We start from the raw sequence: 24,672 nt of genomic DNA on the forward strand, positions 1-24,672 counted from the left end.
TAGTGCATGAAGACAGACCTCTTTGAAGGCTTACCACATAAAGTCTAAATACCAAATAAGGTTTATAGTCTTTATCAAACACATCCTGAAGTCCCTGTGCATTAACAGTGTCTGCTACCCACAGGCAGCGAGACTGAGTGAACTCCATAGTACTTCCTAAAAACTTTTTTTTTTGCTTGATATCATTAAATAGCCTGTCATTGAATTCATTTATTCTCCCCTAAATCTTAATGAAATTGCAAGGATCTCGGAGTGATTTCTCTAACCTTTTCCATGCTGCAGAGCTTCTAGGCCCCTGGAGAGGAGTCTGAGTGCCCGGTAGAACATGCAGGCTGAACTCCCCCTAGGCACATGGCACTCGCCCAGCATTCTGCTTTGCGATGTCAGCCTCTCAGATTTCTTTTTGACAAAGATGTCAAGTCAATCACATACCAACATGATTTAGAATTGTAGCCGTAAAATGTTGGAAATAAGAGAAGGAACCCTCAGAGAATGCATGGAGGGTCTGTGTCTGTGTTACAGACAGAGCAGCGAGCAGATTTCACACACTGAACACCCAGAGACACACTCCAAACACAGTTGTGTCATTGAGCAGTAGAATCTTAAAGGGCCCAAAGCCATAGTTATTTCATTTATGGATGAGGCATCAGTAAAGACTGTTAGGTGCAAAAAGGGACTGTCTTTTTAAGACACATTGGGTAGTGTGGACCATATATATAAGATGCTGGAAGGCCAGCTTCAACGTTTAGAACTATTATAGTGTTTCTGAAATTGACAGTAAATACTGTCATAAAATCAAGTCTTTAATAAATCCTTTCGGGGTGCTGGGGATATGGCCTAGTGGCAAGAGTGCTTGCCTCATATACATGAAGCCCTGGGTTCAAGTCCCCAGCACCACATATACAGAAGTGGCGCTGCGGCTCAAGTGGCAGAGTGCTAGCTTTGAGCAAAAAGAAGCCAGGGACAGTGCTCAGGCCCTGAGTCCAAGGCTCAGGACTGGCAAATAAATAAATAAATAAATCCTTTCGGAGTGCAGGGTGTTGGTGGGAGACACAAGAAATGTGCCTCAGCTGCCACTGAAATAGGAAATTAAGGACCTCTGGAATTGTTTATCCAATCATCTTGACTATTAGAATCCCAAGCAACTCCTCGAACTATTTCGCTGTAATACTGATTTGAGGAGAACACAAAATCAGACCATCATAACCAGTTCACACATTGCTCCATAGGTTATCTAGCAAAACCAAATGCAAAAGACAAGTTTATCTTCCAGACAGTGAGAGAAAAAAAAAAACAAAAACCACGAGGGAGAGGGATGCTTAATTTACCTAAACTCTCATTGCAAGTGGATAAGCCAGAATCATAACTCAAACTCCTATTCTCAATGTGTAAAGGAGAGTGTGTGTGTGTGTGTGTGTGTGTGTGTGTGTGTGTGATGGGAAGAGGGATAGCATGAGGGGGTCAGATAGGATCTCCCCCTTCCTTAAGAAGTCTAACAGGACACTTCTTTGCTTACACACACACACACACACACACACACACACACACACACTTATCCCAACCTGTCACCCTTTCAGATCTGGTTTGAAGAGGGGGATGAGAAAATTCCTCCTGGGCGACCCACAGGTCGTGGGGAAGAAAGGCCAGAACCTTTCAGGCTGGCGAGCCTTGTGGGCTCTTGGGGGGGGCGGGGCGGGGGCGCATGGCCCAGCTGGCGCCTCCCCTCAGGTCGGGGAGGAAGGCTGGAAGGGGAAGGGGAGAGGCGCTCGCGACTGGGAAAAGGTGTCGCTGCTGGGGAGAGAGGAGAGACTGGGGCGCCTCTTGGGAAGCTGGACCGTCCAGCCCTCACACAGAGGCGCCAGTGGCCGGGTGCAAACTTGTCTCCTTCCTTGCAACCGGCCCTTTGTTGTCGCCTCTGCCTCTGGCTCCCGCTCCTGCCCTGCAGCTCCCCCGCCCCTCTGAAGTCACCCCAACTGCACTCATAATATTTTGCTTTGCGCCGGGGTCTGTTTTCCACCACCAACTTCCAGCCGTCTCCATGGCGACGCTGGGGCGGGGGAGGCGCGGCTCTGGCGCGGCGGGGCGGGAGCTGCCGGGCGGCCCCAGCGAACTTTCCCCTGTGGTCTCTGGGGCGCACTGGCCGGGTGGGAAAGCGCGCTGTCCCAGGTCGCCGGGCGCAATCGCGTGCTGGGGACCTGGGCACCCGGCCTGGTGCAGCATCGAGGTGCAACCTGGGGTGGGGGTGGGGGGGCTACGGCAGACATCCACCCGGCTACCAAGCCCTGATGCCAGGCTTGGCAGGTGCGCGCCCCTCTTTGCACACACACACACACACACACACACACACACACACACACACACACATCCAGGGAGGGTGAGAGACTAATTCCCCAGAGCCCGCACATGGGTTCCCTGGGCCGGAGAAGGTAGCTACCGTCTCCAGGGCGGTTCTTGGGGAAGGATTGTGGAGGCCCGGGGCAAGGACAGCCAGCCAAAGGCACTGGAAGCCCCCTCTTGGGCGCACGGGCCGAGCCAGGCGTTGTGCTGAGCAGGGGTCCTTGTACCAGCGTGCCCGCCCACTCGCGGGGCCCCGGGACAGTGAAATCCGGCTCCACGCGTGCGTTGGCTGCTCCGGCCCGGGGCTCTGGACTTGCCGTGGGAAAGGACGGCGAGGCAGAAGTTTCCAGTCGGAGGGAGACGGGGCGCCTCTTCCATGCGCCTGCCCGGGTAACAAGAAGCGACCCTTCTGCTTTCCCAGGCACCCACCTAGCCCCGATCTGCTTTGCCCAAGTTCTTGGTGACCGAAAATTCCACGCACGTTTTCCTGATCGTTCTCGAATTTCCAAGAATAAGTCGCTTCAACAACGCTCACCTGGGCAGAGTACCCCAGATTATATCCGCCTGGCACCCCCAAACACTTAACAGCGGCGGGTGGCGCAACTACACCGGGGCAGGGGTGGGGGGGGATGGCAAATGGAGCTTAGCACCCACTGTGGCGCAGCGTGGGCCTTCGGCTGGGACGCAGAGGGGCCGCGCGCGGAGCCTAACTGCTAACCCGGCACGCACCGGGCCTGACTGGACGTCGACAGCCACACCGCGCGCGCGCGCTGCCTCGGCCGGCGGCTGGAGCCCCGCGCTGCGGACCCGAGTCGCTCCGGAGAGGGGCTTTGCTTTGTCGGATTGGGCGACCAGCGAGCCGAGGGCCTGGGAGGCGCGCGCGCCGGCGCCCCGGCCTCCCCCGACGGGGCCATTGTCTTAGCCTCACACTTGTTGAGTATTTTGGGAAAACCCAGGGAATATATTACGGGCTCGTTGCAAGGAACAAAGGAGTGAGTTTCCGCAGGTCACGCTGAAGTGGCCCCACAAAGCAAGCCACTAAAGCTTGGGCCCCAGAAATACCATTCTCCCAGGCCCGAGGCACTTCGCGGGGATTTTTTTTTTTTTCCTTTAAAGAGTAAGAGACGGTGGCTGGGCTCGCTGGCCCCTCCGATCCCGGACATTCATTCCCCACTTGGTTTCAGCACTGGCTGTGAGTTGGTTGTTCGTGTTTCTGGTCGCGCGCAATCGTTCCGAAAAGGAGCAGAGTCCAACTGTTCCAAGGAGCGCTAGTGTCAGCAAGTCGGAGAGAAAGGACTTTTACATAACAAGGAAAAGTGAGAAGAAAAGCTAATTGGATTAAAGGAGGCAAAGGAAGGCTCCTGGACCCGACCACAGGGAGTCACACTTCGCTTGTCGTAGATTTTGGAGTGAAATGTCACCTGGTGCGTCTAGAATAATCTTTCAATGCTGCCACTCCCCAGAAGTTTTGATTTGGAATTCAGGGCAGCCACCTGAGGGTATTGCAGATGCATCAAAGGGGATGGATGAGTGGGGGGGGGGGGGGAAAGAACCCAGAGCTCAGGACAGTTTGGGGTGTTTGCAGTTAAGCTGCAGGTGCCTGGGTCAACCGCAGGAACACCAGCTAAATCCAGGACAGAGAACAAGATATATCCTCCCATCTAAAGAGCATCCAGGAGATTCCAGGTAGAGAGGCCACTTAGCCAAAGGGGAACATGGACTACAAGGAAACCCCCCAAACGCTGCGTGGGCCCTTTGTAAATACTTAGCCACAAATTCGGCAGAAACAAGTTTTGTTTTGTGAACGATACTAGCTTTTCATGTTGGAATGCCCAGGAGGTGCCTTGAGCAAGCATTTGAGATTTTAAACAAATATGGGAAGAAGGGTCTCTTTTCCCCTCTTTGAGCGTCAGTTTTCCTCCCCTCGAGGAGAACCCCGTAAGGCCTGCAGATCTGGGCAGAGCTGCACAGTGGGGGGGGGCGGGGGGGGGGACGCAATGCCTTTTCTTGCCTCCGTTTGTCATCTCACCTAGGAAAGGCTTTTTTTTTGGGGGGGGGGAGAGGAGGTTCACACCCACTCACGGGAATGTCAACAGGGAGATTCTTGACTCTGCATCAAAGACAAGTATCCTAGAAAACCGAAGCTCTCTGGTAGTCCGAGGACCTGGTGTTCCGATCACCAAGGCTGCGGGGAAGACCATGATGGAGAGGCCTGACAACTTGTCTACGGGGGGGGCGGAGGACAGCCCCCGGAGCCCATGGTGCTTCCTTTTCGGATCAGGGGTGGGGTAGGGGAGTAAGGAGAGATTCGTGTGTGGCGTTCATTCACTCAAGGAAAAGGGGGCCGGCGGGGCCGGGGCTCGCCGCCGCGGCTGGAAGGCACTTGTTGCGCCGCCGGCTGGGAGAGGCCGGGCCGCGGCCGTTCCCGGGCGCTGTCCCCCCGCTCACACGGCGGCCGCGGCCCGGCCTCCCTCCGCCCGACTCCACGCCCCTGCGGTCCCCGGGGCGGCCGCGCAGCGGGGTAGGGGGGTGTCTAGCGGAGGAGGGACGGCGGCTAGCAGAGGGGGGGGGGGGAACTTAGAACTTCCACCTCGAAGGGGCGCAGGGAGAGTGGCTCCCATCTACCAGGGTGGCGGCTTTTCCGAGGTGCTAGGAATAAGAGTTGGCCACACCGTCCGTGGGAGAACGAGCTGGGACGCCGGGCCTTTTTCGTTGTAAGAGATTCCCGATCTTTCTTCCTCTGTTAGGAACCGCGGGGATCCTAAACCGGGGTGTCCGCCAAGCCCAGCCAGCCGCGTCTCTTCCTCAAGGCCAGGCCTCGCGGGCTCCTCCGCATCCCCGGCCTCCCTCCCGCTAGGTGCACAGCCTCCAAGGGCCGCGGGCCATCGCACGCCCCATTCCCCGCAAGAAGGCTGCGGACAGCCCGCTTCAGACAACCGTAGACCCGCGGCTCCCGGCTCCCGGCTGCGGCGGGCTCCCCCGGACCACCGGCCTCGCGGCCGCCTCTCCCTCCAGCTGCGCGTCTCCAGCTGCCCGAGCCCCGGTCCCCACCTCCCGGGCATTGTGCGGAGCCGTCACCCTCCCCCTCGCCTTTGGGGCGTTCCGCTTGGCTTCCCGGCCCTTCACCACCAGTCCCCAGAGCGCACCGTTATCCCGGGGGTCCCCCAAACCAAGGTGGGGAGGAGGAGAAGGAGGAGGAGGAGGAGGGTGGGGGGGGGCGTGGGGGAGGGGGGCAGTCAGCTCGCAAAGTTTCCTTTGGGGGGGGGAGTGCTATCACAAGCGCGCCCCTCGCTAGCGCATCTTTACGGAACTTTGTGTCCTCGCCGTGCGTGCGCACCACACACACTTTTACACGCGCGCGCGCACACACACACGCACTTCCTTGAATTCACTTACACAACTTCATGCCGGGTTGGAAACTCGAGCGCTCCCTCCTCTCCGTGATTTCCACCCTCCCCCCCACACACACACCCCGGAGGGGGTACCACTGTCAAGTTGACCGTCTGAAGTTCTCCCCAACTCTTTGTGAAAGTTCCCGGTGCCGTCTCTTCCTTCCCCTCCCGAGGGCTCCCACGCTCCCGCCCGCCCGCAGGACTAACCTGTGGAATCCATGTCGGGTTCCTCCAGTAACCCACAATGCATGCTCTTCCCATGGACAGCACAGGCGCCCCCCAAAAGTCCTGATGTGTGTGTGTGTGTAAGGGGGGGGATTCCCCTGTGCTAGAGATGCCCAGGGAGCGAGGAAGGGGAGAAGGAGAGAGGGGGTGGGGTGGGGTGGGGGTGAGGGGTGCACAGTGCAAATGCAAAAGGATTAAAAGGAGGAAAGGAAAAGAAAGAGCAAGCAAAGAAAAGAGGAAGAAGAAAAGAAGAGAGAGAGAGAGAGAGAGAGGGGAGAGGAGAAGGCAGAGAGCGAGCGCTCAGAGGAAGGGGGAGAGAGAGAAAAGAGCGAGCCAGAGCCAGCGAGCGAGGGAGCGAGCGAGGGGACACTCAGTAATCCAGCCGGGCCAAGCCAAACCCGTCAAAATGTTTGCGGATGTTTCATGGGAAAAAGCATCATTTTATAGGAGCCCCGACGGGGGCCATGTCATTGATAGGCCAGCCGGCCTGATGAATGGCCGCTCGTCAGATGGGGCCGTGGCGAGGCGCACTGTGAAGCCCATTGTGGGCCTGTTTTGAATAAGAAAAGCCGCCTCCGAAAAGGGGGGCTCGGAGCGACGCAATCCCGGCCCTCCGACTTCCCCCTTCTATTATAGCATTAGCAACGTTTTTCTTATTTAAAGTTCCAGAGGCCTTCCCCAGCCTTCGCCCGGCACTCATTATAGGCGAAATCAAAATTGGCTTAGATCTGGCCCCCTCCCCCTCCCGACTCCTCTCCTCTCCCCCCCCCCTCCTCCACGGGACCTGCGCTACCAGGAGGCGGGGGGGGGGGGGGGGACAGGAAAGATCAGATCCCAGAGAGGTTTTTTTTTTTTAAATGCACGGCCACGAGTGGGTCCCATTCCCTTTCCACCCCCCCCCCTATTCCCCCCCCCCCCGTGTCCCCTTCCCATTCCTGTCCCGGGTGAGGTTTGGCGGTAGGTAGGGTCCCTGGGAATGCAGAGGGCGCGGGTCTCGAGTCTTCCCACGCAGCAGCGCAGACACGCGTGGGGCGGTGGAGGATGTGGAGGTGGTGGTGGGGGGAGGCAGAGGCCTTAAGACCCCAGTCCCAGACTGAGTGGATGCTTGGCAGAGGAGAGAGGGTGAAGGGCTGGTTAGCCTCCTCCAGAACTTTCCACGTTACTACGGATCCCTGTCCTCGGTCCTTCTCTCTCCCTTTTGATCTTTGCGGGGCTCTGATTTCCGGCTGTCTGTCCGTCTCCCGCAGCCTCCACCCCCCCCCCGCGTCTCTTTGTCTCCCCTGGGTCTCTCTGACACCCCCCCACCCCACCCCCTCCCCGCTTCCCGTCACCCGGTCGGTCTGTCCGTCCGTCCGTCTGCGCCCCAGCGCTCCCCCCTCTCGCCTCGCCCCGCTTCCCTCACTCCCCGCCCCCCCCCCCGTCCCCGTCCCCACGGCCAGCCCCGAAGTTTGTGAGAAGCCCAGGCGTCCAAAGTGGGGGACGCAGTTTTCCCAGGGACCCCCCCCCCACTCCCCTCCACCCCTTGCTTGGCGGAGTTTAAAGTGCAGGAGAAGGGAGGGGCGCGGAGAGGCGTGGGGGTGGGAGTGGGAGGGGGGCCGGCTGCATCTCCCGCGGGCCGCGATAAAGTGGCCGTTCGCGGGTCGGCCGCGCTGTGATTAGAATATGAATGGGCTCGGCGGGCGGAAGAGAAAGGCGGATTACCCCGGGTGCTTTGACCATGGACAGAGGCAGCGCCGGCCGGGGCCCGGGCGCGCGGGGAGCTGGGCGTGCGGGGGGCGGGGTTAGGGGCGGGGCCTGGGTGCAGGGGGCGGGGCCGGGAGCGGGGGCAGGGAGCGGAGGGCGGGGCCGGGGCGCGCGGGGGGCGGGGCCGGGGCGCGCGGGGGCGGGGCCGGGGCGCGCGTGGAGGCGGGGCCGGGGCGCTCAGACCCCCGAGCCGCGCACCGCTTCCCGCGAACCCCCGGACTCTACGCCTCACCCCCCACGGCACATACACACCAGCACGGCAGAGCTGAGCGGGACAACTGCGGGGGGGGGGGTGCAGCACGTGCCGAATTGGGGGGCGGGGGAGGCGGTCACCGTGCTTCAGGAAGGCGCGAAATGCGGGCGGAACCAGAGCTGACATGACCGGTGCCCCGGGTTCAAACCCCAGCGGGGGGGCGGGCCGGGGATGTCTCCCTCCGTCTCCATCCTTCTGGACCTCAGCTTCCCGGCCTAGGAAATGGGGTACAGATGCCCGGGTGTCAAGGTTCGGCGTGAAATGAAAAGAGGTCACGAGTGTAAAAGGACCGGGGGCGGGGGGGGGTCGACGAGGACTCCCCGCCGCCCCCCCCCCCCACTCCGGAACCCGGGTGGTTTCTGCAGGAACCTTCGCCCCAGCCAGGCCTTGGCCGCCAGGAGGCTCGGCCAAGGGAAGAGGACCAGGAAAACCTGCGGTAGCCAGAGGCGATGGTGATGATCGGAGCCCGAGATGGAGACTTCCGGGGATCCCAAGTCGGAGATCTGAGTGGCCCAGCCCCCCCCCACCTCTTCCCTCCCCCTCCCCCTCTCCCTCCCTTCCCCCTCCCCTTCCTCCTTGCTTGGCCAGGGAGCTCTTGTGACACTGTGGGGCAGGGGTGGTCTCCAGAGGATGGGCCACGCTATGATTAGTGCTGTTATCACCATTTAGATACTTTGGGGGGGGGGGTGGTACAAAGAACTTGGAAGAAGGGTTGTGGTTAGTTGAGCTGTGGCTGTAGGGGTGCGAGGAGAAGAGCCCAGCCAGATGCTGCAAGTCCCTCCCCACGCCAGCTCCTTAACAGAAGAGGTTCTGGGTTATCTGGGCTAACATTGGAGCCAGGGGAACTAGACACCATATGTGGCATAATTAGATTATATTAGCGTGCCTATTAAGTACAGTGATGGATGGGGGATTGTGAGGGGTGGCGAGAAGGTGATATTGAGTTTAAAAAATAATGCTGTGTTTCACTACAAAATAGGTAAAGAGATTAAAAATGATAGTGTCTAGGAGCTGGTCCCGAGTATATGTTCACTTGAGGTGATGAGTGGGGTTGGGAGAGATGGGCGGGAATGATGGATGGAAGGGGTGACAGAGATCAAGATACTTTGTACTCATAAGGTGACATGTTGAATTGAAATCCTTTTGACAACTACCCAGAGATGATATAAGTAAAAAAAAAAGAAAGAAAGAAAAATACTGAGCTGGGTATACCTAAGAGTTTTGTGCATCTTCCTGAATGCGCTTTAAACTGGAATAACATGTGCTTAGATTTAATACTAACATAATAGCAGTAGCTACCACTTACCATTGTGTATTGACTGTGCTCACTTTTTTTCTTTAACATGATCTCATTTAGCACAAACACATATCATTCTTGTTCATTCCTTGAAGGGAAGATGATTGGGGTTTGGTCCAGCTCCAAGTAGTCCTCGCTACATCCATAATGTTAGCAAGACTCCCATCACAGGCGGGCAGTGAGAGGCAGGAGGGGTGGGGTGCAGCCTGGCAGGGGGAAATCATAGCAGGCCTCAGGGGAGGAAGTGATAAACAAGCCAATAGTTAAATTAAACTACACAAGGAGGCCTGGGTGTTTGAGACAGAGGCAAGGGCTAAGAAGAGAGTATGCTAGGTGTCTAGCAACTAGATCCTGGCATGGCTGCCCAGGGGACCCCATGGAACAGATTCACTTGAAGCCAGGCGAGAGCTATGGTGAAGAAACTGACCCTCAGAGAGTGTTCAGCATCCCGGATTAACATTGCATTTTGGAGAGGTCACCGTGTCCTCATGCTGGCATCAGGAGGAAGGCTAGTTGGCAGAGGGGGTGGCTGCTGGTTGAGAGGGACTGTGAAGATGGGAATCCGTTCGGGACAGTGGGGCCAGGCTCCTCCTCAGCCTTGGTGCAGATGGGCGACAGCCAAGGGGAGGTAGGGAAGAGGGCCACGCAGGCCTAGGTTCCTGAAATGCTTGATGCTATTAGTAGAGATGGACCAATGGCAGGTGCAGGATGGCAGCAGGAGGAAAAGACTTGGTAGGAAGGGAGAGGCGTGAAGTGCTATAAAACTTGCCAGTAGCCCAAGAGAATGACAGGCAAGAAGAGCCACAAAAGCATGGAGTTTCAGGGCTGGTGTAGACCTGAGTGGCCGCCATACCCCTGGACTAGGTGAGAACAGAGCATAGAAGAGAGGGCGCAACAGGGCTCGAGCCTCTGCAGGTCACCCAGTGTGTTGTGCCCAACTCCCGCAGCCTCCATTGCCCCTGAACTTCCCAGTGCCAACCCTGCCTTGTTGGCCCCTTCTCTCCCCACTCACTTCCCATGGATTTGGGGCCTGGCCATTGACTTGCCTTGGTCCAGAGGATGTGACCATATATGTCACATGTTCTCCAGCCAGAGGACTTCATCACACTCATGGGCTCTGGAGTCTTGGATTCTTAGATCCCTGACTTGTCCCGAGCCAATCTCAAGGGGTCACTGGCTTCTAATGTGTGTGTGTGTGTGTGTGTGTGTGTGTGTGTGAGAGAGAGAGAGAGAGAGAGAGAGAGAGAGAGAGAGAGAGAGAGAGAGAGAACACCAACTGGAACCTATTCGGCAGCTGGAAGAGCTCCCTGCTTCCCCAGGAATCGGCAGGTCCCTGAGCAAGAAATTAATGCTTGCTGTTACAAACCATCAAAAGCGGTTAATAATACCACAAAATGGAAGACAGGGGGTGTCCGTTGTGTTCTGATCTACGAATATGTCTTCTGCTTTAAGATGGTAAGAGTTGTACTATGACTGGAGAATCAGCCTGGCTATCTGCTTCTGTCCATAAGTCAACTGTGAGAGTTCAAGGAAGACATGAAACATACACAAGTGAGAGGAAAGCTTATTTGGGGAGGAATACATCAGGCCACTCCCCTCTCTTTGCCCATTGAAAAGACATTATGAAGGACAGAGAGATTTTTTACCTGTCCCAGGCATGCCACAGAAAGACTGCATTTTCAGTTCATCTTCAGCCATCTTCTGGCAGAGAAGATTTTAGAAGACAGCATATACGGAGTCTAATTTTTAAAATCTGCTCTAAACTCTCTATCTTTCAATGGCTATATTTACACATTCACATCTAAAGATATTGATATATTTATGCAAATGGCTGCCATGTTTGACATCTGATATTTAGCCACTGTCAGAGACCTCTTTTTCTGCCTTGTTCACTTTTAACTATTCTTTTTATTTCCTCTCAGTGTATGAGACTTTTTTTTTTTTAATGCCCGTGGCTGACTTAGAATTGTTGTGGGTGGTGGTTATGGGGCTTGAACTCAGGGACTGGGCTCAAGGCGAGCACACCACCATTTTATGCCACAGCACCACTTCCAGTTTTCTGGTGGTTAATCGGAAATGAGAGTCTCACAGACTATTATGCCTGGGCTGGCTTTGAACTACAGATCTCAGATCTCAGCCTCCTGAATAGCTAAGATTACAGGCATGAATCACTGGTGATTGGCTGTCTTAGACTTTTTTTTTTGGTTGGTTGTGGGATTTGAACTCAGGGCCTGGGCGCTGTCCCTGAGCCACCTTGTGCTCAAGGTTAGCACTCTATTACTTGAGCCACAGCACCCCTTCCAGTTTCTTGAGTTGTTAATTGGAAACAAGAGTCTCAGGGACTTTTCTGCTCCAGATGGTTTTGAACCATGCTCCTCAGAGCTCAGGCTCTTGATTAGCTAGGATTATAGACCAGAGCCACTGGCACCTGGCTTTGTCTTAGAATTTTTAACATTTTCCTATCCTGTTCCTAGCAACATTGTTGTTATCCATTTAACTCTATAACCACACATTATATTGTAACTACTATTCCTTTAAATAGTAGGTATGTTTTAGACCAACTGAAAATATGAAATTAAGAGTTATATTCCCTTCAACAATGGATAGCTTTACTGGGTATAGTAATTTAGGTTGATAGTTATTTCCTTTCTGGACTTGGAATACATAGTTTCATGCCTTACTTGTCTTTAGGGTTTCTGTTGAGAATTTTGCTAGTATTCTAATGGATTTTCCTCTATAATTTTTCTCTTGTAGCTTTCAAGCTTATATATTCATTTTCTTGTAGCTTTTCTTCTTTTCTGTACTTAGTGTTTTAATTATAATGTGTCCTGGGGAGACTTTAAAAAATCTTATCTGATCAGAGTCTCAAAAGCCACTTGTACAGGATAACCACTTTCTGATACTTTATTGAATATATTTTCTATGCCTTTATTTTGCATCTCTTCCCTTTTTTCTGTGCCCATTATTTGTAAGTTTGGTCTTTTAACGATGGCTCAGAGGTCTTGCAAGTTTCTTTGCCAATAAACTTGATAATTTGTCTTCAGTTTGCTCCAGTCTACTGTAGAGATCTTCAACTGAGCTTTAGAAATTTGATTTATGGAGATTTTAATTTCCAGAATTTCAGTTATGTTTTTCACAAAATTTCTGCATCTTTATGGCATCCCTATTTCATGTTTTGCATTGCCTCTTTATTTAATTCAACTTGAGTTTTCTTGAGATTCATTTATTCGTGTCCTCTTTATCATTGATTATTCTAGTTATAATTATTATTTTTTCTGTTGGTCATGGGGTTTCAACTCAAGGCCTTGCACTGTCCCTGAGTTTTTGTGCTCAAGGCTAGTGTTCTATCACTTTGAGCCACAGCTCCACTTCTGGGTTTTGGGTTGTTAATTGGAGATAAGAATATCAGACTTTCCTGTCCAGGCTGGCTTTGAACCATGACTCTCAGATCTCAATCTCCTGAGTAGCTAGGACTCCCAACACAAGCTACCAGGGCCCAACTTGTAATGATTTTTTTTTTTAATTGGCGGGGAGGGGGGTGGGGGAAGGATTTCATCTACCTCTCTATCCATAGTATTTGATACTATGGAGTTGTTGAATTTTGGAAGAGTTGTTTGCTTTTTTTCTTCTTCCATATTTCTTGTGTTTCTACAAGGAGTTTGTGCACCTGAGGCTAAGACATTGGTTGAATTCTTTCCGTTGAACAACTCTGAATGTTCAGGAAGGACAGTCACTACTGGAGTAGGGGAGTAGGGCTCCCCCAAGAATTTTCCCACATGCTGAGGGCACTCGACCTGACCTCCAGATAATTAGATTGAGGAAAGCTAGCTAGAGTCTCTTGTAAATGATTCTGCTGTCTGCATCTGGGTTGCTCTCACTGTGGAAGCTACTTCTGATTGTGGGGGGATATATCCCATGAGCCAGGAAGATTCTTATTTATTCCTCAAGTCCTGAGTTTGTCCCCCAAGGCAGCAAGCGTTCACACCTAAGTGTGACTCTTAAATGTGTCCAAGAGTAAGGGGAGTAAACAGAGCACAGAACTTTCTAGTAGCTGTAGGAGAACTGAGGGACCCAGACACTCTGCCTGCCAATCTCAACACTTACAGGCTGTTCAACATTTCACCTCTTCGTGTGGAGGAGGTTGTAGAAGTCACATGATTCAGAGGGTCTAGACTCTAAGTGCTCAGTTCCTCTAGGCAGTGAAATGTATTAGGAGGATTCAATTTCCAGAAGTGAGCCTCAAAGCTTTTGGACCCTGTCTAGCAGTTTGCTTTCCGAGGGAGGTGGGTCTGTGAATCTCGTGTGATTTTGAAGATTTGGGGTCAGAACCCTTTGACCTACCTAGCAGCCGAGACACACACACACACACACACACACACACACACACACACACACACACACACACACACACACACACAGAGTCAAGAGACAAGCCTTAGAAGTGAAATACTATTCCAACAGCTCTCAGGTGATAGAACTTGCTCCTGGTCAGGGATGGCATGACCTGTGACCACAGTACCCTTCACTGATAGTGTTCCCTGTTGCTTGAATTTCTCTGAAGGACAGTGACAAACCCTCTCTTTCTCTCCAACCATCTCTCATGGTCTTCTACCCAGTCACTGGTAAGGTGCCCCCAAGACTCCTGATCTATGATTGTTGCTTGCTTTCAGGCCCTCATAGCAGTTTAGTCTCAAATGATTGGCCCTCTGTCAAGACAGTATTTTTGTATAGTGCTTAAGAAATGAGGGAGCCTCTTCATGGGGGCTAGCTTTTGCACAGAAAATTTTCTATCTCTCCAAATCTCTACCCTGAGTTTAAGGCTCCACATATTTCTGCATGGCTTTTCAGAGCTGTATTTTTTTAATGTTTCAGAAAAAAAAGTTCAACTTTCTAAAGCCATTGGGAAACTGTGGGGCTTTTTTTTTTTGGTTGAAGATAGCTAGCTAAAACTTTGAAACTATTTTTTCCCCTATGAATTGGTCTTTTTAAGATTTCTTTGCCCCCCTTTTTTACAGTAAAAGTTAGACACTCATAGTTCTTGGAAAATAATAAGACACATACAATTTAGTTTACTTACTAAGTTCTTGTTTACTCAGACTTTCATACATACTTCTTTATTGTGTTTTTTCCCCCTTTCTCTTGATTAGGTTTTTGTTTTAACAAATCCCTTTAATTTATTAGAGCTCTTTAACTTTTTAAATGCATTAAATTCTTGGTTTACTTTAGCTTTTCTTTCTACTCTTATTATGTTTACTCCTTTGTTCTTTTTAACATTTAAGTAAGATTATGTGTTTTATTTCATATGTTATTTATAAATATGAATGCTTGGGCCATACATTTTTCTCTGTATTACTTTAGTGCTAGCTCATTTAAAATGGAAATTTTTTCTTGTCATTTCCCAAATGTTCTGTACTTTGTTTTGATTTCTTCTGATTAAATGTCCATGGTGGCTTTTGTTTTCTATTTTTTAGTTTCAGCATTGCTTTTTAGGTTTCCTACAATTTGTCTGTGGAATTATTATATATGGTCCATGAGAATTCCAAATCACTTTGGTTGTATAAAACACAATATATTAAATTTGCCCAAATTATTTTATTTGAGCCTCTATCAGCTTCCATATTATTTGGTAGGTTATCTCTGTTTAGAGAAATGAAATCTCCTAGTTTGATTTCTTCCCCTTCTTTTCATTGCTTTGTTTTCATGAATTTTAATGGTATTGCATTTGGTGTATTGATAAATGTGAATGTAAGGTCTTAATTACATTCTAGAAGACCTTTATTTACTTCATCTGATTCTTTTACCTTGAATCTTAAGTGATCGTTTTTGCTTTCTGTTTATGTTTTTTTTTATATATATAACTTTTCCTTGTATTTATATCCCAGACTTTGTAGGTTACTCAATTTTGGGTTTGCCCACTACTGTAAAAGGCTGACTTCACTTTGTGATACAGCCTGAAATTTTTATTTTTAAAATGTTTCAGCCAGTCATCAGTGGCTTATGCTTGAAATCCTAACTAATCATGAGGCTGAGACCTGAGGACTGAGATAAAGCCAGTCAGAGCAGAAAAGTCCATGAGGCTCCATCTCTAATTAACCAGGAAAATGCTGAGCTGGAGTCATGACTCAAGTGGTAGTGTGCCAGCCATGAGCAAGAAAGCCGATTTATACTTACATGGCTTCTAGTTATCTATATAAATTGCTCAGTCCTACGTTAAAAATAATCTTCATCCTTAGTCTCTCTTTACTGCATATTGTCTATTCATCTTGTAGCTGGTGGAATTGTCTAGTTTAATTAGTAAGCACCTATTGAACTATATGCTCTACATGTTTTTGACTTTTATAGTTGGAAGAAAGAAGATGCTGCGTCTGAATCTTTATTTTCCTGAGGAATTTATAGATGTTGCTCATCTTTCTTCCTGTGATAATGTAGCACTGAGGTAAAAGATACTCTTCATCTTCTGAAAATCAACTGCATCCTTCAGCATGAGTAGTTTCCTTCCTTCCTTACTTGACAGGGTCTCATGATATAGCCCAGACTGGCCCTTCTGCTCTGGCTTCAGGAATGTTGGGGCTAGAAGCATGCAACAAAACAACTGTGATTTTGATTTTTTTTTTCATGGAAGCCTCAAATATTCTTCATTTTTCTTCAATGCCTAGTAAAATGTATAAATCTTAGTGTTCATTTTTTTGTACCAAATATTCCTGGATATGATGAGCCTATCAAGCTGTGTTTTTTCAAAAATACTCTTACATTGTATTTTTTGTCCCAATTAAATGGTATTATTCTTTAGGGATATCAGTTTTTTTTAAAAAAAAATAAGACAGTGCTGATTGTTTGAACAAAAAAATGGTTTAATTTCTCCATAAATCTCCCTAGAGATGGAAATCCATGAATAGTGAAACAACTCATTGGATCAACTGAACAAGCAAAGTAGAACCCCGGATTCAATGTTGCTGTTGGCTCAGCACAGTTCTAACTGGAATGAACTGTGAAGCAATGGATCCCAAAGAGGAGCAGGGCTAGGCGCCTTCAAGGGCACCAGATCATAATATTATTTTAAAGCCCCTCTTGTGGCTGGACCTAACTCATCCATAGGCTCTAGCAGGGTTCCAGCTGCTGCTCTGCTTGGTCCTTGGCTCCCTACGCCATGTTTAACGAGATGAGCACCATTAAGAAAGGCAAGATGGGTATCCTGTAAGTGGGCGAAGTGACTCTTCACAGAAGGGCTGATTTTCATAACCCAGCGCAAGACCCCCTTTAAGGTGCAGAACAATTCTGGCACATAAGTTAAGTGTTACATAAAACAGACGTGAGGATTGAAAATCAAAGGCGTTTTTCATTCATGTGAAAAAGGGATCAGTAAGCTGCATGGAAACTGGGGTGTGTAAAAGTCCCCAGGGCCTCTGTCGACAGCAGGAAAAGCTCAGAGCAGATTGGACACAGGGGGGGTGGGGGGCAACCTTGGCCGCCCATAACTCAGAGATAGAGGCGGTGATCTTCCTGAGCCCTGTACCGGCTCTTGCCTCTGATCTTGCTGCAATTGCCTAATTGCCAGTGACTGTTTCTGTGGACACAAGGGTCTGCTAAATGTGTAAGGTCTGCATTTTTTCCAGGGGAGACTTTTCCCTTTGCACATAAGCCAAAGATTCCTTCATACACAAATTCTTTCTTTCACAGGTCATCGGATTCTTGTATGGGGGACATTAATGCTGTGTTCCATGCACATATCTAAACACATATATACATACACGTGTGTATATATGCACCATGTGAAATCTGACAATATGCAGCAAGGGATGCTAGGGAAGACCAACAATGCCATATGCATATCTTGAATTTCTTTTTCAGTGTCTTGAATTATATTCTACATATGATTTCATAAAAGCCACAAGTGTCCAAATATAACATTCAAAATTTCCAGAAATACAAAAAAACCACAGAGACTTCCACATTTGGGAAGGGAAAAAATACTCAACATGAATATGATAAAGATATACAATTATTAGATATGGATATTAAAGCATTTGGTTTTACAATGGTCCAAAAAGTCAGTGAATAAATCTTCTTAAAACAAGTAAATAAAAGGTAGAGCTGGATACTGATACCTCATACCTGTAATCCTAAGATAATCAGGAGGCTGAGGTATGAAGATTATGGTTCAAAGCCAGCCTGGGCAGGACAATCTGTAAGACTCTTTTCTCCAGTAACCACCAGGAAACTGGAAGAGGAGCTATGGCTCAAGCTTTGAGCACAAAAGCTCAGGGACAGTGCCAGGCCTTGAGATTGAGCCCCAAGACTAGCACACATAAACACAAACACATACACACACACACACACACACACACACACACACGGTTAAAAGTTACAGCCAATTAATAGAATACACAAAGTGTCTTTTTAAAATAGAAATATGCTGGATTGGCCCAAAAGCAAAATGAAGATGTCAGGAGAAAGAATTGGTAATATCATATAAGCTATTAGGTGGGGGTAGCTGAGACTTGAGGCCCGGCAGTCCGAATGCTGAGCAGAGCCTGCCTGGTGGTGCAGATGAGAGGGGTTGCGAACTCAGAGTTCGCGCAGTGAACTCGTGGGCAATCAGGGAGCTATCGAGGGGACCCAGACAGGGATCAGAGCATATGCATGTCTATCTGTCATCCCTGGCTTTATTTAAAGGAAAAGGTCTATAACATCTGTGCTGTCAGAACTATGCTTGTCTCATCATCCCCACAAATATTTACTCCTAGATTTTTGTAACATCTGACACAGAATAAGATAATTAGAACAACTATCCCTGCAGACACAGCAGGCAATAAGTTGCCCATGGCCTCTTGTTTCATTTTCTGGCCCGACATTTATCTATTTCCAGTCCGGACAGATAGGAGATGTATGTGGAACATGGGAGATGCACAGTCACAGGGAAGGAGCATTTCTAGTAACTCACAGACACTAAGATTTCTTCTGGGGACTCAGCCTTACGGTTGTCATCTTAAAGCACAAACAGTACTTCAGGTTACTTGGAAAAGGGTTCTCCTAGGACACCAAGACAGTTAATCCCCATTATCAACTTGATTGGATTGAGAAGTCCATGGGGGATTAGTACAGCCTATCTTTGGGTGTGTCTGTGAGGGCATCTCCAGACGAGATTTTAACTAAGTGGAAAGACCTGTCCCACCAAGTGTGAGGACCCGGCTGGAATAAAAAAAAAAGGAACAAAGGAGAGAGCCAATAAGTGCAGGCATTCTCTGCTCCCTGTCCACCACATGAGCCACTCTGCTCCACCGTGCCCAGGTGTTCTTCCTTTTAAGTTGTTTATGTCTGGCATTTTAGAACAGAGACAAACAGCTAGCATGGAAAGCTGATAAGAGAGAAGTGAGGTTATGGCTGTCATCACCGGACAAATTAGTTCAGGAGCCTTTGCAACTGGCAGAAGGCATGCAGAAAAAAACTGGAGATGGTGGTTGTTGGCTTTTAGTCAAGCTTACAGTGGTGACACTTGTGAGCAAAAATAGAGTGGAATGATTTTGTTGCGTTTTTTTTAAGCCTTAGTTTGCTCAGAAAAGAAACAGTGTAAAGTTGGGAGCCAAGGAAAGTAGTGCTGAAGAGATTTGGGTCATTAAAAAGAAACTAAATAGACAATAAAAGACCTTCAGAGCATCTCAGGTTTTGTCCACCCTGTAGCCATCACAGGTTCTAGTGTGTAAAAGGTTTTAACTCACTAGAAAAACTGCTCTGAGAAGAGAGATCTGGTTTTAAAGAAGGCCTAGCAAGTGTCTCCCCAAATTCCGTCACCTAGGTCCTCAAAGGACACTGCAGCCATGGTCCAAGGGAGCCCAGCTACTTCTCCAGCTAGCAAGTGACCTTGGCATTATCCATCTCCTGCTGGTTTTTCGGGCGCACTGAAGGCGAGTTACAATGTGGAGGCTTCCATCCAGATTTCAAAGGAAGGTCTGGGGGGGCCAGGAAATATGTGGGAAATATGCAGGCAGCCTAAGGGAAGGGATTCACTACAGGGAGGAGATCACACCCTGAATGTGGTAGTCCCTCCCCGTAGGCTGGAAGCCTGGGTGGAATACAAGGGGGTGGGGGGAAGAGCTCACAAGTACAGACATGCTGCACTCACCCTGCTTTCTGTCGCCATGATGTGAGCGGCTCAACCACGTCCTCCTTGCCATGAAACTTTCTGAAACTGCTGGTGAGACATCCCATAATGGCAGCCACCATCTAAGCAGACAGCAAAGAACTATCCAAACCCAAAGGCCTCTGGTACTTTGAGAAGCTCTAGTCTAGTTTGCTGTTTCCATACATAGAGAGGAAAGCGCAATCATTTTGAATGTTTTACTTGAAATAACTAATTCGCCTGTCTCACCAACCTAGGGGGTAAGCACTGGTCTTACTTCGATCTAAGCCTGTATAGGGAAGACAAGACCAGTAGGCAGGGTGTAGAGAACTTGGTTTTCACACTGTCCCCATGTATGCCTCACATAAGAGCGGGCTGAGTGGCCAGGCTCTCTCCCCTAGGCTGACACCACCACTACCCATTTCCTTTGAGGACAATGGTTCTAGAGTAAGCCACACTCTTAGGATCCCCGACTCTTGGAGGCTCAGCAACCTGGGAACTATTGAGAATTCCATCACCAAAACTCCACCTGTGGTCCAGAGAAGCCACACAGCACCTGCCACCTCTGCTGAGCTGTGCTTCAAAAGAGGTGGTGCTGTTACAGTCCACCCAGGGCTTGGTCAGGGATGGAGACAGAAGCTATGGCTTTCAGAGCAGTCCTTTGGAGAGGTGGTGTAGATGGGCTTTGTGGGGATTGAAGGCAGCTCCAGTGGAGAGGGGAAAGGAAGGTGAAGAAGGACAAAGTGGAAACGTGGGGCTGGAGAGTCAGCAACCAGTTGACTCAAGGGAGAAGCCACATCTGGGTTGCTGGAGAAGAGCGACCCCTAAAGAAATCAGATCCACCTGCCAACAGCCTGGGGGTCTCTACTGGCAGAGCCCGAGTGGGGCAGGCTGGGAAGTGCCCCGAAGCAATAGAATATACCGCTTAATGAGAAGTCAGGCCCAGCTAAAGAGAAAGAAAAGGACAGTTAATTCTCCTTTAAGGTCCCAAGGCTGGGCTTTAAGAGAAAGTGGGGTGGAAAACTCTTCCCACAGTTTATAATCCTAGATCTCAATTTCTTTAGGCTTCGTTGGAATTGGATGGCTTGGTAAAAAAGATTGCTGGCTTCTGCCCACACAGGTTCTCCATCCCCACAGGTTTGGGTTGCTGGCTTTAGGGACCACACTTTGAGAACCATCTGGCCTACAAGCATCTCAGCTGAGTTAAGCTAAATCTCTTTATTCCTTAATGTCATCATTAGTGATAGAGGATTAATATGTGGGTTTTTTTTTCCCAAATACTGTATGTTGCAGGAATGACCAATTCATAGTAGGAAGAATTCACCAAATCCACAAGTTTAGTGAGGTGTGAATGCCAACTTCACCATCATATCCAGTACGAGCGTTGGAATCCACTGTTTAATGTATTCATGCCCCTCCCTGCCACCATTAAGGTGGAGAGCTGGGAGTAAATCAGACTTAAAATTTATTGTGCATGAATGCCGACTATTACCTGGAGTTGAACAGCACTTTACTTCTTTGACACAGTGTGCTACATGAGACTTTTGATACCTCCTTTGACACAGTGTGCGACATGAGACTTGTGAGTGGAAATGTCGCACGTCATTCTGAAATACTCTGCCATGGCACCCAGCTCACAACTTTAATGTCAACGATCTTAGTTGCTTCTGGAACCTATGTCTGAAATCAGATAGCTTTAGCTTGGCCTTGGTAAAGGACAGTATATACTTTGAGACTGCCACTTCCTTCACCTCTATTTAATGCCCCCTCTTTAAAGTGTGATTTTAATTTCCTACCTACGTTGGGTAGTGTGGGTTGGCGTAGTAAAAATTTGACTGTCAGCATGTGAAACACAGTTTTCAAGACACATATGGAGTCTATATGTATATGGATGGTAAAGAGGTGCTATTTTTACAGTTACTTTTCTGACCAGCCATTTCACAGTGGAATTATTTACAGGTCTCAGAAACTGGCTCCTCGCGTACTTGGAGGGACATGGCTGGGCCCTGCCACCAGCTCTGCTGTGCGGGCTCTCCTGTGACTCGTTACTGAGAATCAAGGTGTTGGCTGCTCCAGAGCAGCTGAAAACTATCCCATTAGGTAGCACCCACTCAAGGGCTTGGAACAAACCACCATCACCAACACACTTCCTTGCTTCCCCACCTGGAAGCGTTTTGAGAGCTCGTTCTATGGGCCGTAGGAAACTAAGCCGGGACTCCTGCGCAGTCAACAGGCCTGGCTTTGATGTCCCTGGAAATGGTTGTTGCAGTGAAGCGTGTGCAGGAACTGCACCACGGTCCCCCCTCCATGCCACTGTTGAACAGGGTAGCTTTCCCAAACAGCATTTCCAACACCCCTGGCCTCGGTGCTTAGGCAAGCAGTCGCCAGGTTTCCTCTTCCAGCGGAACTTGGGTTTGTGTGTACTCACACTGGCTGAGGAAGTGCTAAGGGGCAGGTTGGAGGGGGCGGGCTTCTTCCCACAGTGTGACTCGGGACACGACATGAGCATGCCCATTACCAGCCAAGGCACAGCAGACATCTATCAAGGCCTGTTTTGTGACAGGTGCTATATGAAGCCATTCATACTTTATTTCATTTTTTTTTAAAGCCCCAGGAGTGGTACAACAGTTCTTCTATTCTGAAGATGAGATAACTGAAAGAGCAAAGACAGTATGTTGCATTTGAGGCAATATGTCTATAAAGTGGAAAAGGGACTGAGCTGAGGTTAGACTGTGTTTTTAGCCACTTAGGCAATCTGGTAGATTTTTTTTAAACAGAATATGCACTCAGAAAAGTGAACCTTTCTATGTATATCTATTAGTGAAGTTTCATCAAATGAACAAATTAGGTCATCAACAATAAAATTGTTACCAGTACCCTAGAGACCCCCATTTAGTTCCCTTCAGCAATCACTACCCTACCCCACTTGCACAGGGAGCTTAGCAGGACTTCTTATAGGTGCATACTAACAACTTATAAGGAACTAATATAGCATGCCTTCTTGTGGCATAATTTGTGAGTTCATTCATAATATTACTAGGTAGCAGAAATTCAATTTTCATTGCTAGAGTGTTCCACTGTATTAACCTATCACAGTTTGTTCTACAGTTAGTTAACAAGATGGTTAAAAGCAAGGGCAATTATAAATAATGCCGCCAGAACACTTGATGTGCACTGACTAGTAACACATCACTTACACACACACCTCTGTTGGGCACGCAGCAAGGTGTCCCACAACAGCCAGGGAGAGTGCCCTCACCCGCCACCAACCAATCCTTGCCACCATCCTGGGCTTGGGCCTCCACAGCTGTAGAAAAATACATTTCAGTCATTTGAGCAATCCTGCCTGTGAGATTCTGCCACAGCAGACTGAGCTGACAAGCCATGGAAAAGAAGAGGTGAGCTTACCCCAGTGAGCTTCTTCCTCTGTGTTTGGGATTTTGGCCTCTGAGCCCTTGATTTGGTGTTCCCGGCTTGGATTCTGCCAAAGGACATGGCAGGTCACAGTCTCTTAGCAGGTTTTAGTCTCAGCCGACGTCACTTCCACGCTGGCAAAAGTTTGGCTAAGAAGTCCTTTTTGGGTGGCCTATAAAATGTCCCTTATCATTAAAATGGAATCTAAGGGAGTTTTTAAAACAAGGAACTTAGAACCACCAAACAATAAAACTACCCAATACTGTGTGTGTGTGTGTGTGTGTGTGTGTGTGTGTGTGTGTGTGTGTGTTTTGCTGGGGATAGAACCTTGGGCTTCAAGTATGCTAGGAAGGCATTCTGCCAGTGGGTTACAACCTGGCCCCTTCGGCCTTTTTCTTGAAGTATGTCTCAGAAAACATTGGGCCCCAGGGCATACAACTATAATTCTAACCACCCAGGATGCTGAGAATTGGAGGACTGCAACTTGAGGCCAGTCTAGGCTGAAAAGTCGACTAGATTAGATCTTGATAATAACCAGAGAAATTAAGGTTGGAGGTGTGATTCAAGGGGTAGAGTGCCAGTTAAACAAGCTGAGCAAGAGTGAGGTCAGGAGTTGAAACCCTAGTACTGCCCAAAAGATAAGCACGTGTATGCATACACACACAGCTTTCCAAATGTTCTATCTGCTAGCTTTTAAAATGCCAATCTGAAAGGAGTTTCACCAGATTTCTCAATGTGGATACCACACTTTCTATGGAATGGTATTTCCTATGCACGGCCTCAAAGAGATCAGAATGGTCTGGAACAGATTTTCTTACAAACCACTTTCCCATTTTGTTTATTTACACAAAACAACATAGGGCAGGGGATGTGGTGCTGAGGTACATGCAGTCCCTGCCTATATGCACAAGGCCCTGGGTTCTATCCGTAGTGCTGGAAAAAAAGAAAAGGGAGAAATATAACTAGTCAGCGGCATTTGAGTTTGTTTTTAATGCCACTTTGAGTGATGGAAAAACAGAATTATAAATAAATAAATCCTCCTGAATCTTAAGCCACATCACCAAGTCCCCCCTGGCTGGTCCCTGACGGGTGGAGCCTCTTGTTCCCTGACTGCCACGTTCCTTAGCTGTAATCAGGAAGTCATCACACACGAGAAATGTTTCCAGAACCCGAGTGCAGGTCGTCTGTGGCCTCTGGATGCTCAGGATGGCCTCTGTGACAAGTGGCCATCTTGGCATCTCCCACCGTAGAGCCCCGGTCTTGCTCTCTTCTTACCCTCAGTCCAGTGCCTAGTATTGAATGGTGATGACGGTGTCCTCGTGCCAAGCCCAGCACACTGCCAATTCTTCCAGATGCCGCACTCTGCAGAGATACTGCATCGCCGGCAGAGTTGGCAAAGGCACTTCCCTTGCAAGCTCCTTAGGTAGCCACAGAGCACAGGATGACACATGCACAACCGAGAACACAATCTTCATGTGCTATCCATTTTGAGAACTCTTAAGCTAAAGAAAGCAATAACTGGCATGGCAGAGGCAGGTACCCAAAGTCCTCTGCCTTTGCACTACCCAGGAAGCCTCTGGAGTGAAGTCTGTTTAAGGCCTTCCCTCCTCCTCCCTTGCAGGTCTCTTTAGTGAAGTCCCTCTGAACTTCTGCACCTTTATTGTGAAAGAAATGTGATGAGGCGGATACACATTTAGCATGAGGTGACTAAAGGGTGTGCAAACGTCCTGTGCATGTTTAACTTGGTTACACACAGATCCTTACCCTTATTTTGACACTGGAGCACGATCCTTGTTGGTGTGTGACACCTACGGATATCCTGTGGAACATTTTCAGCAGGACATGCTGGCAAGGAGCCCTGGGCCATTACTCAGAGCTGCTCGGACTTATTTCA

This window comes from Perognathus longimembris, chromosome 1, assembly GCF_023159225.1.
Source record: "Perognathus longimembris pacificus isolate PPM17 chromosome 1, ASM2315922v1, whole genome shotgun sequence".
Lineage (NCBI taxonomy): Eukaryota > Metazoa > Chordata > Mammalia > Rodentia > Heteromyidae > Perognathus > Perognathus longimembris.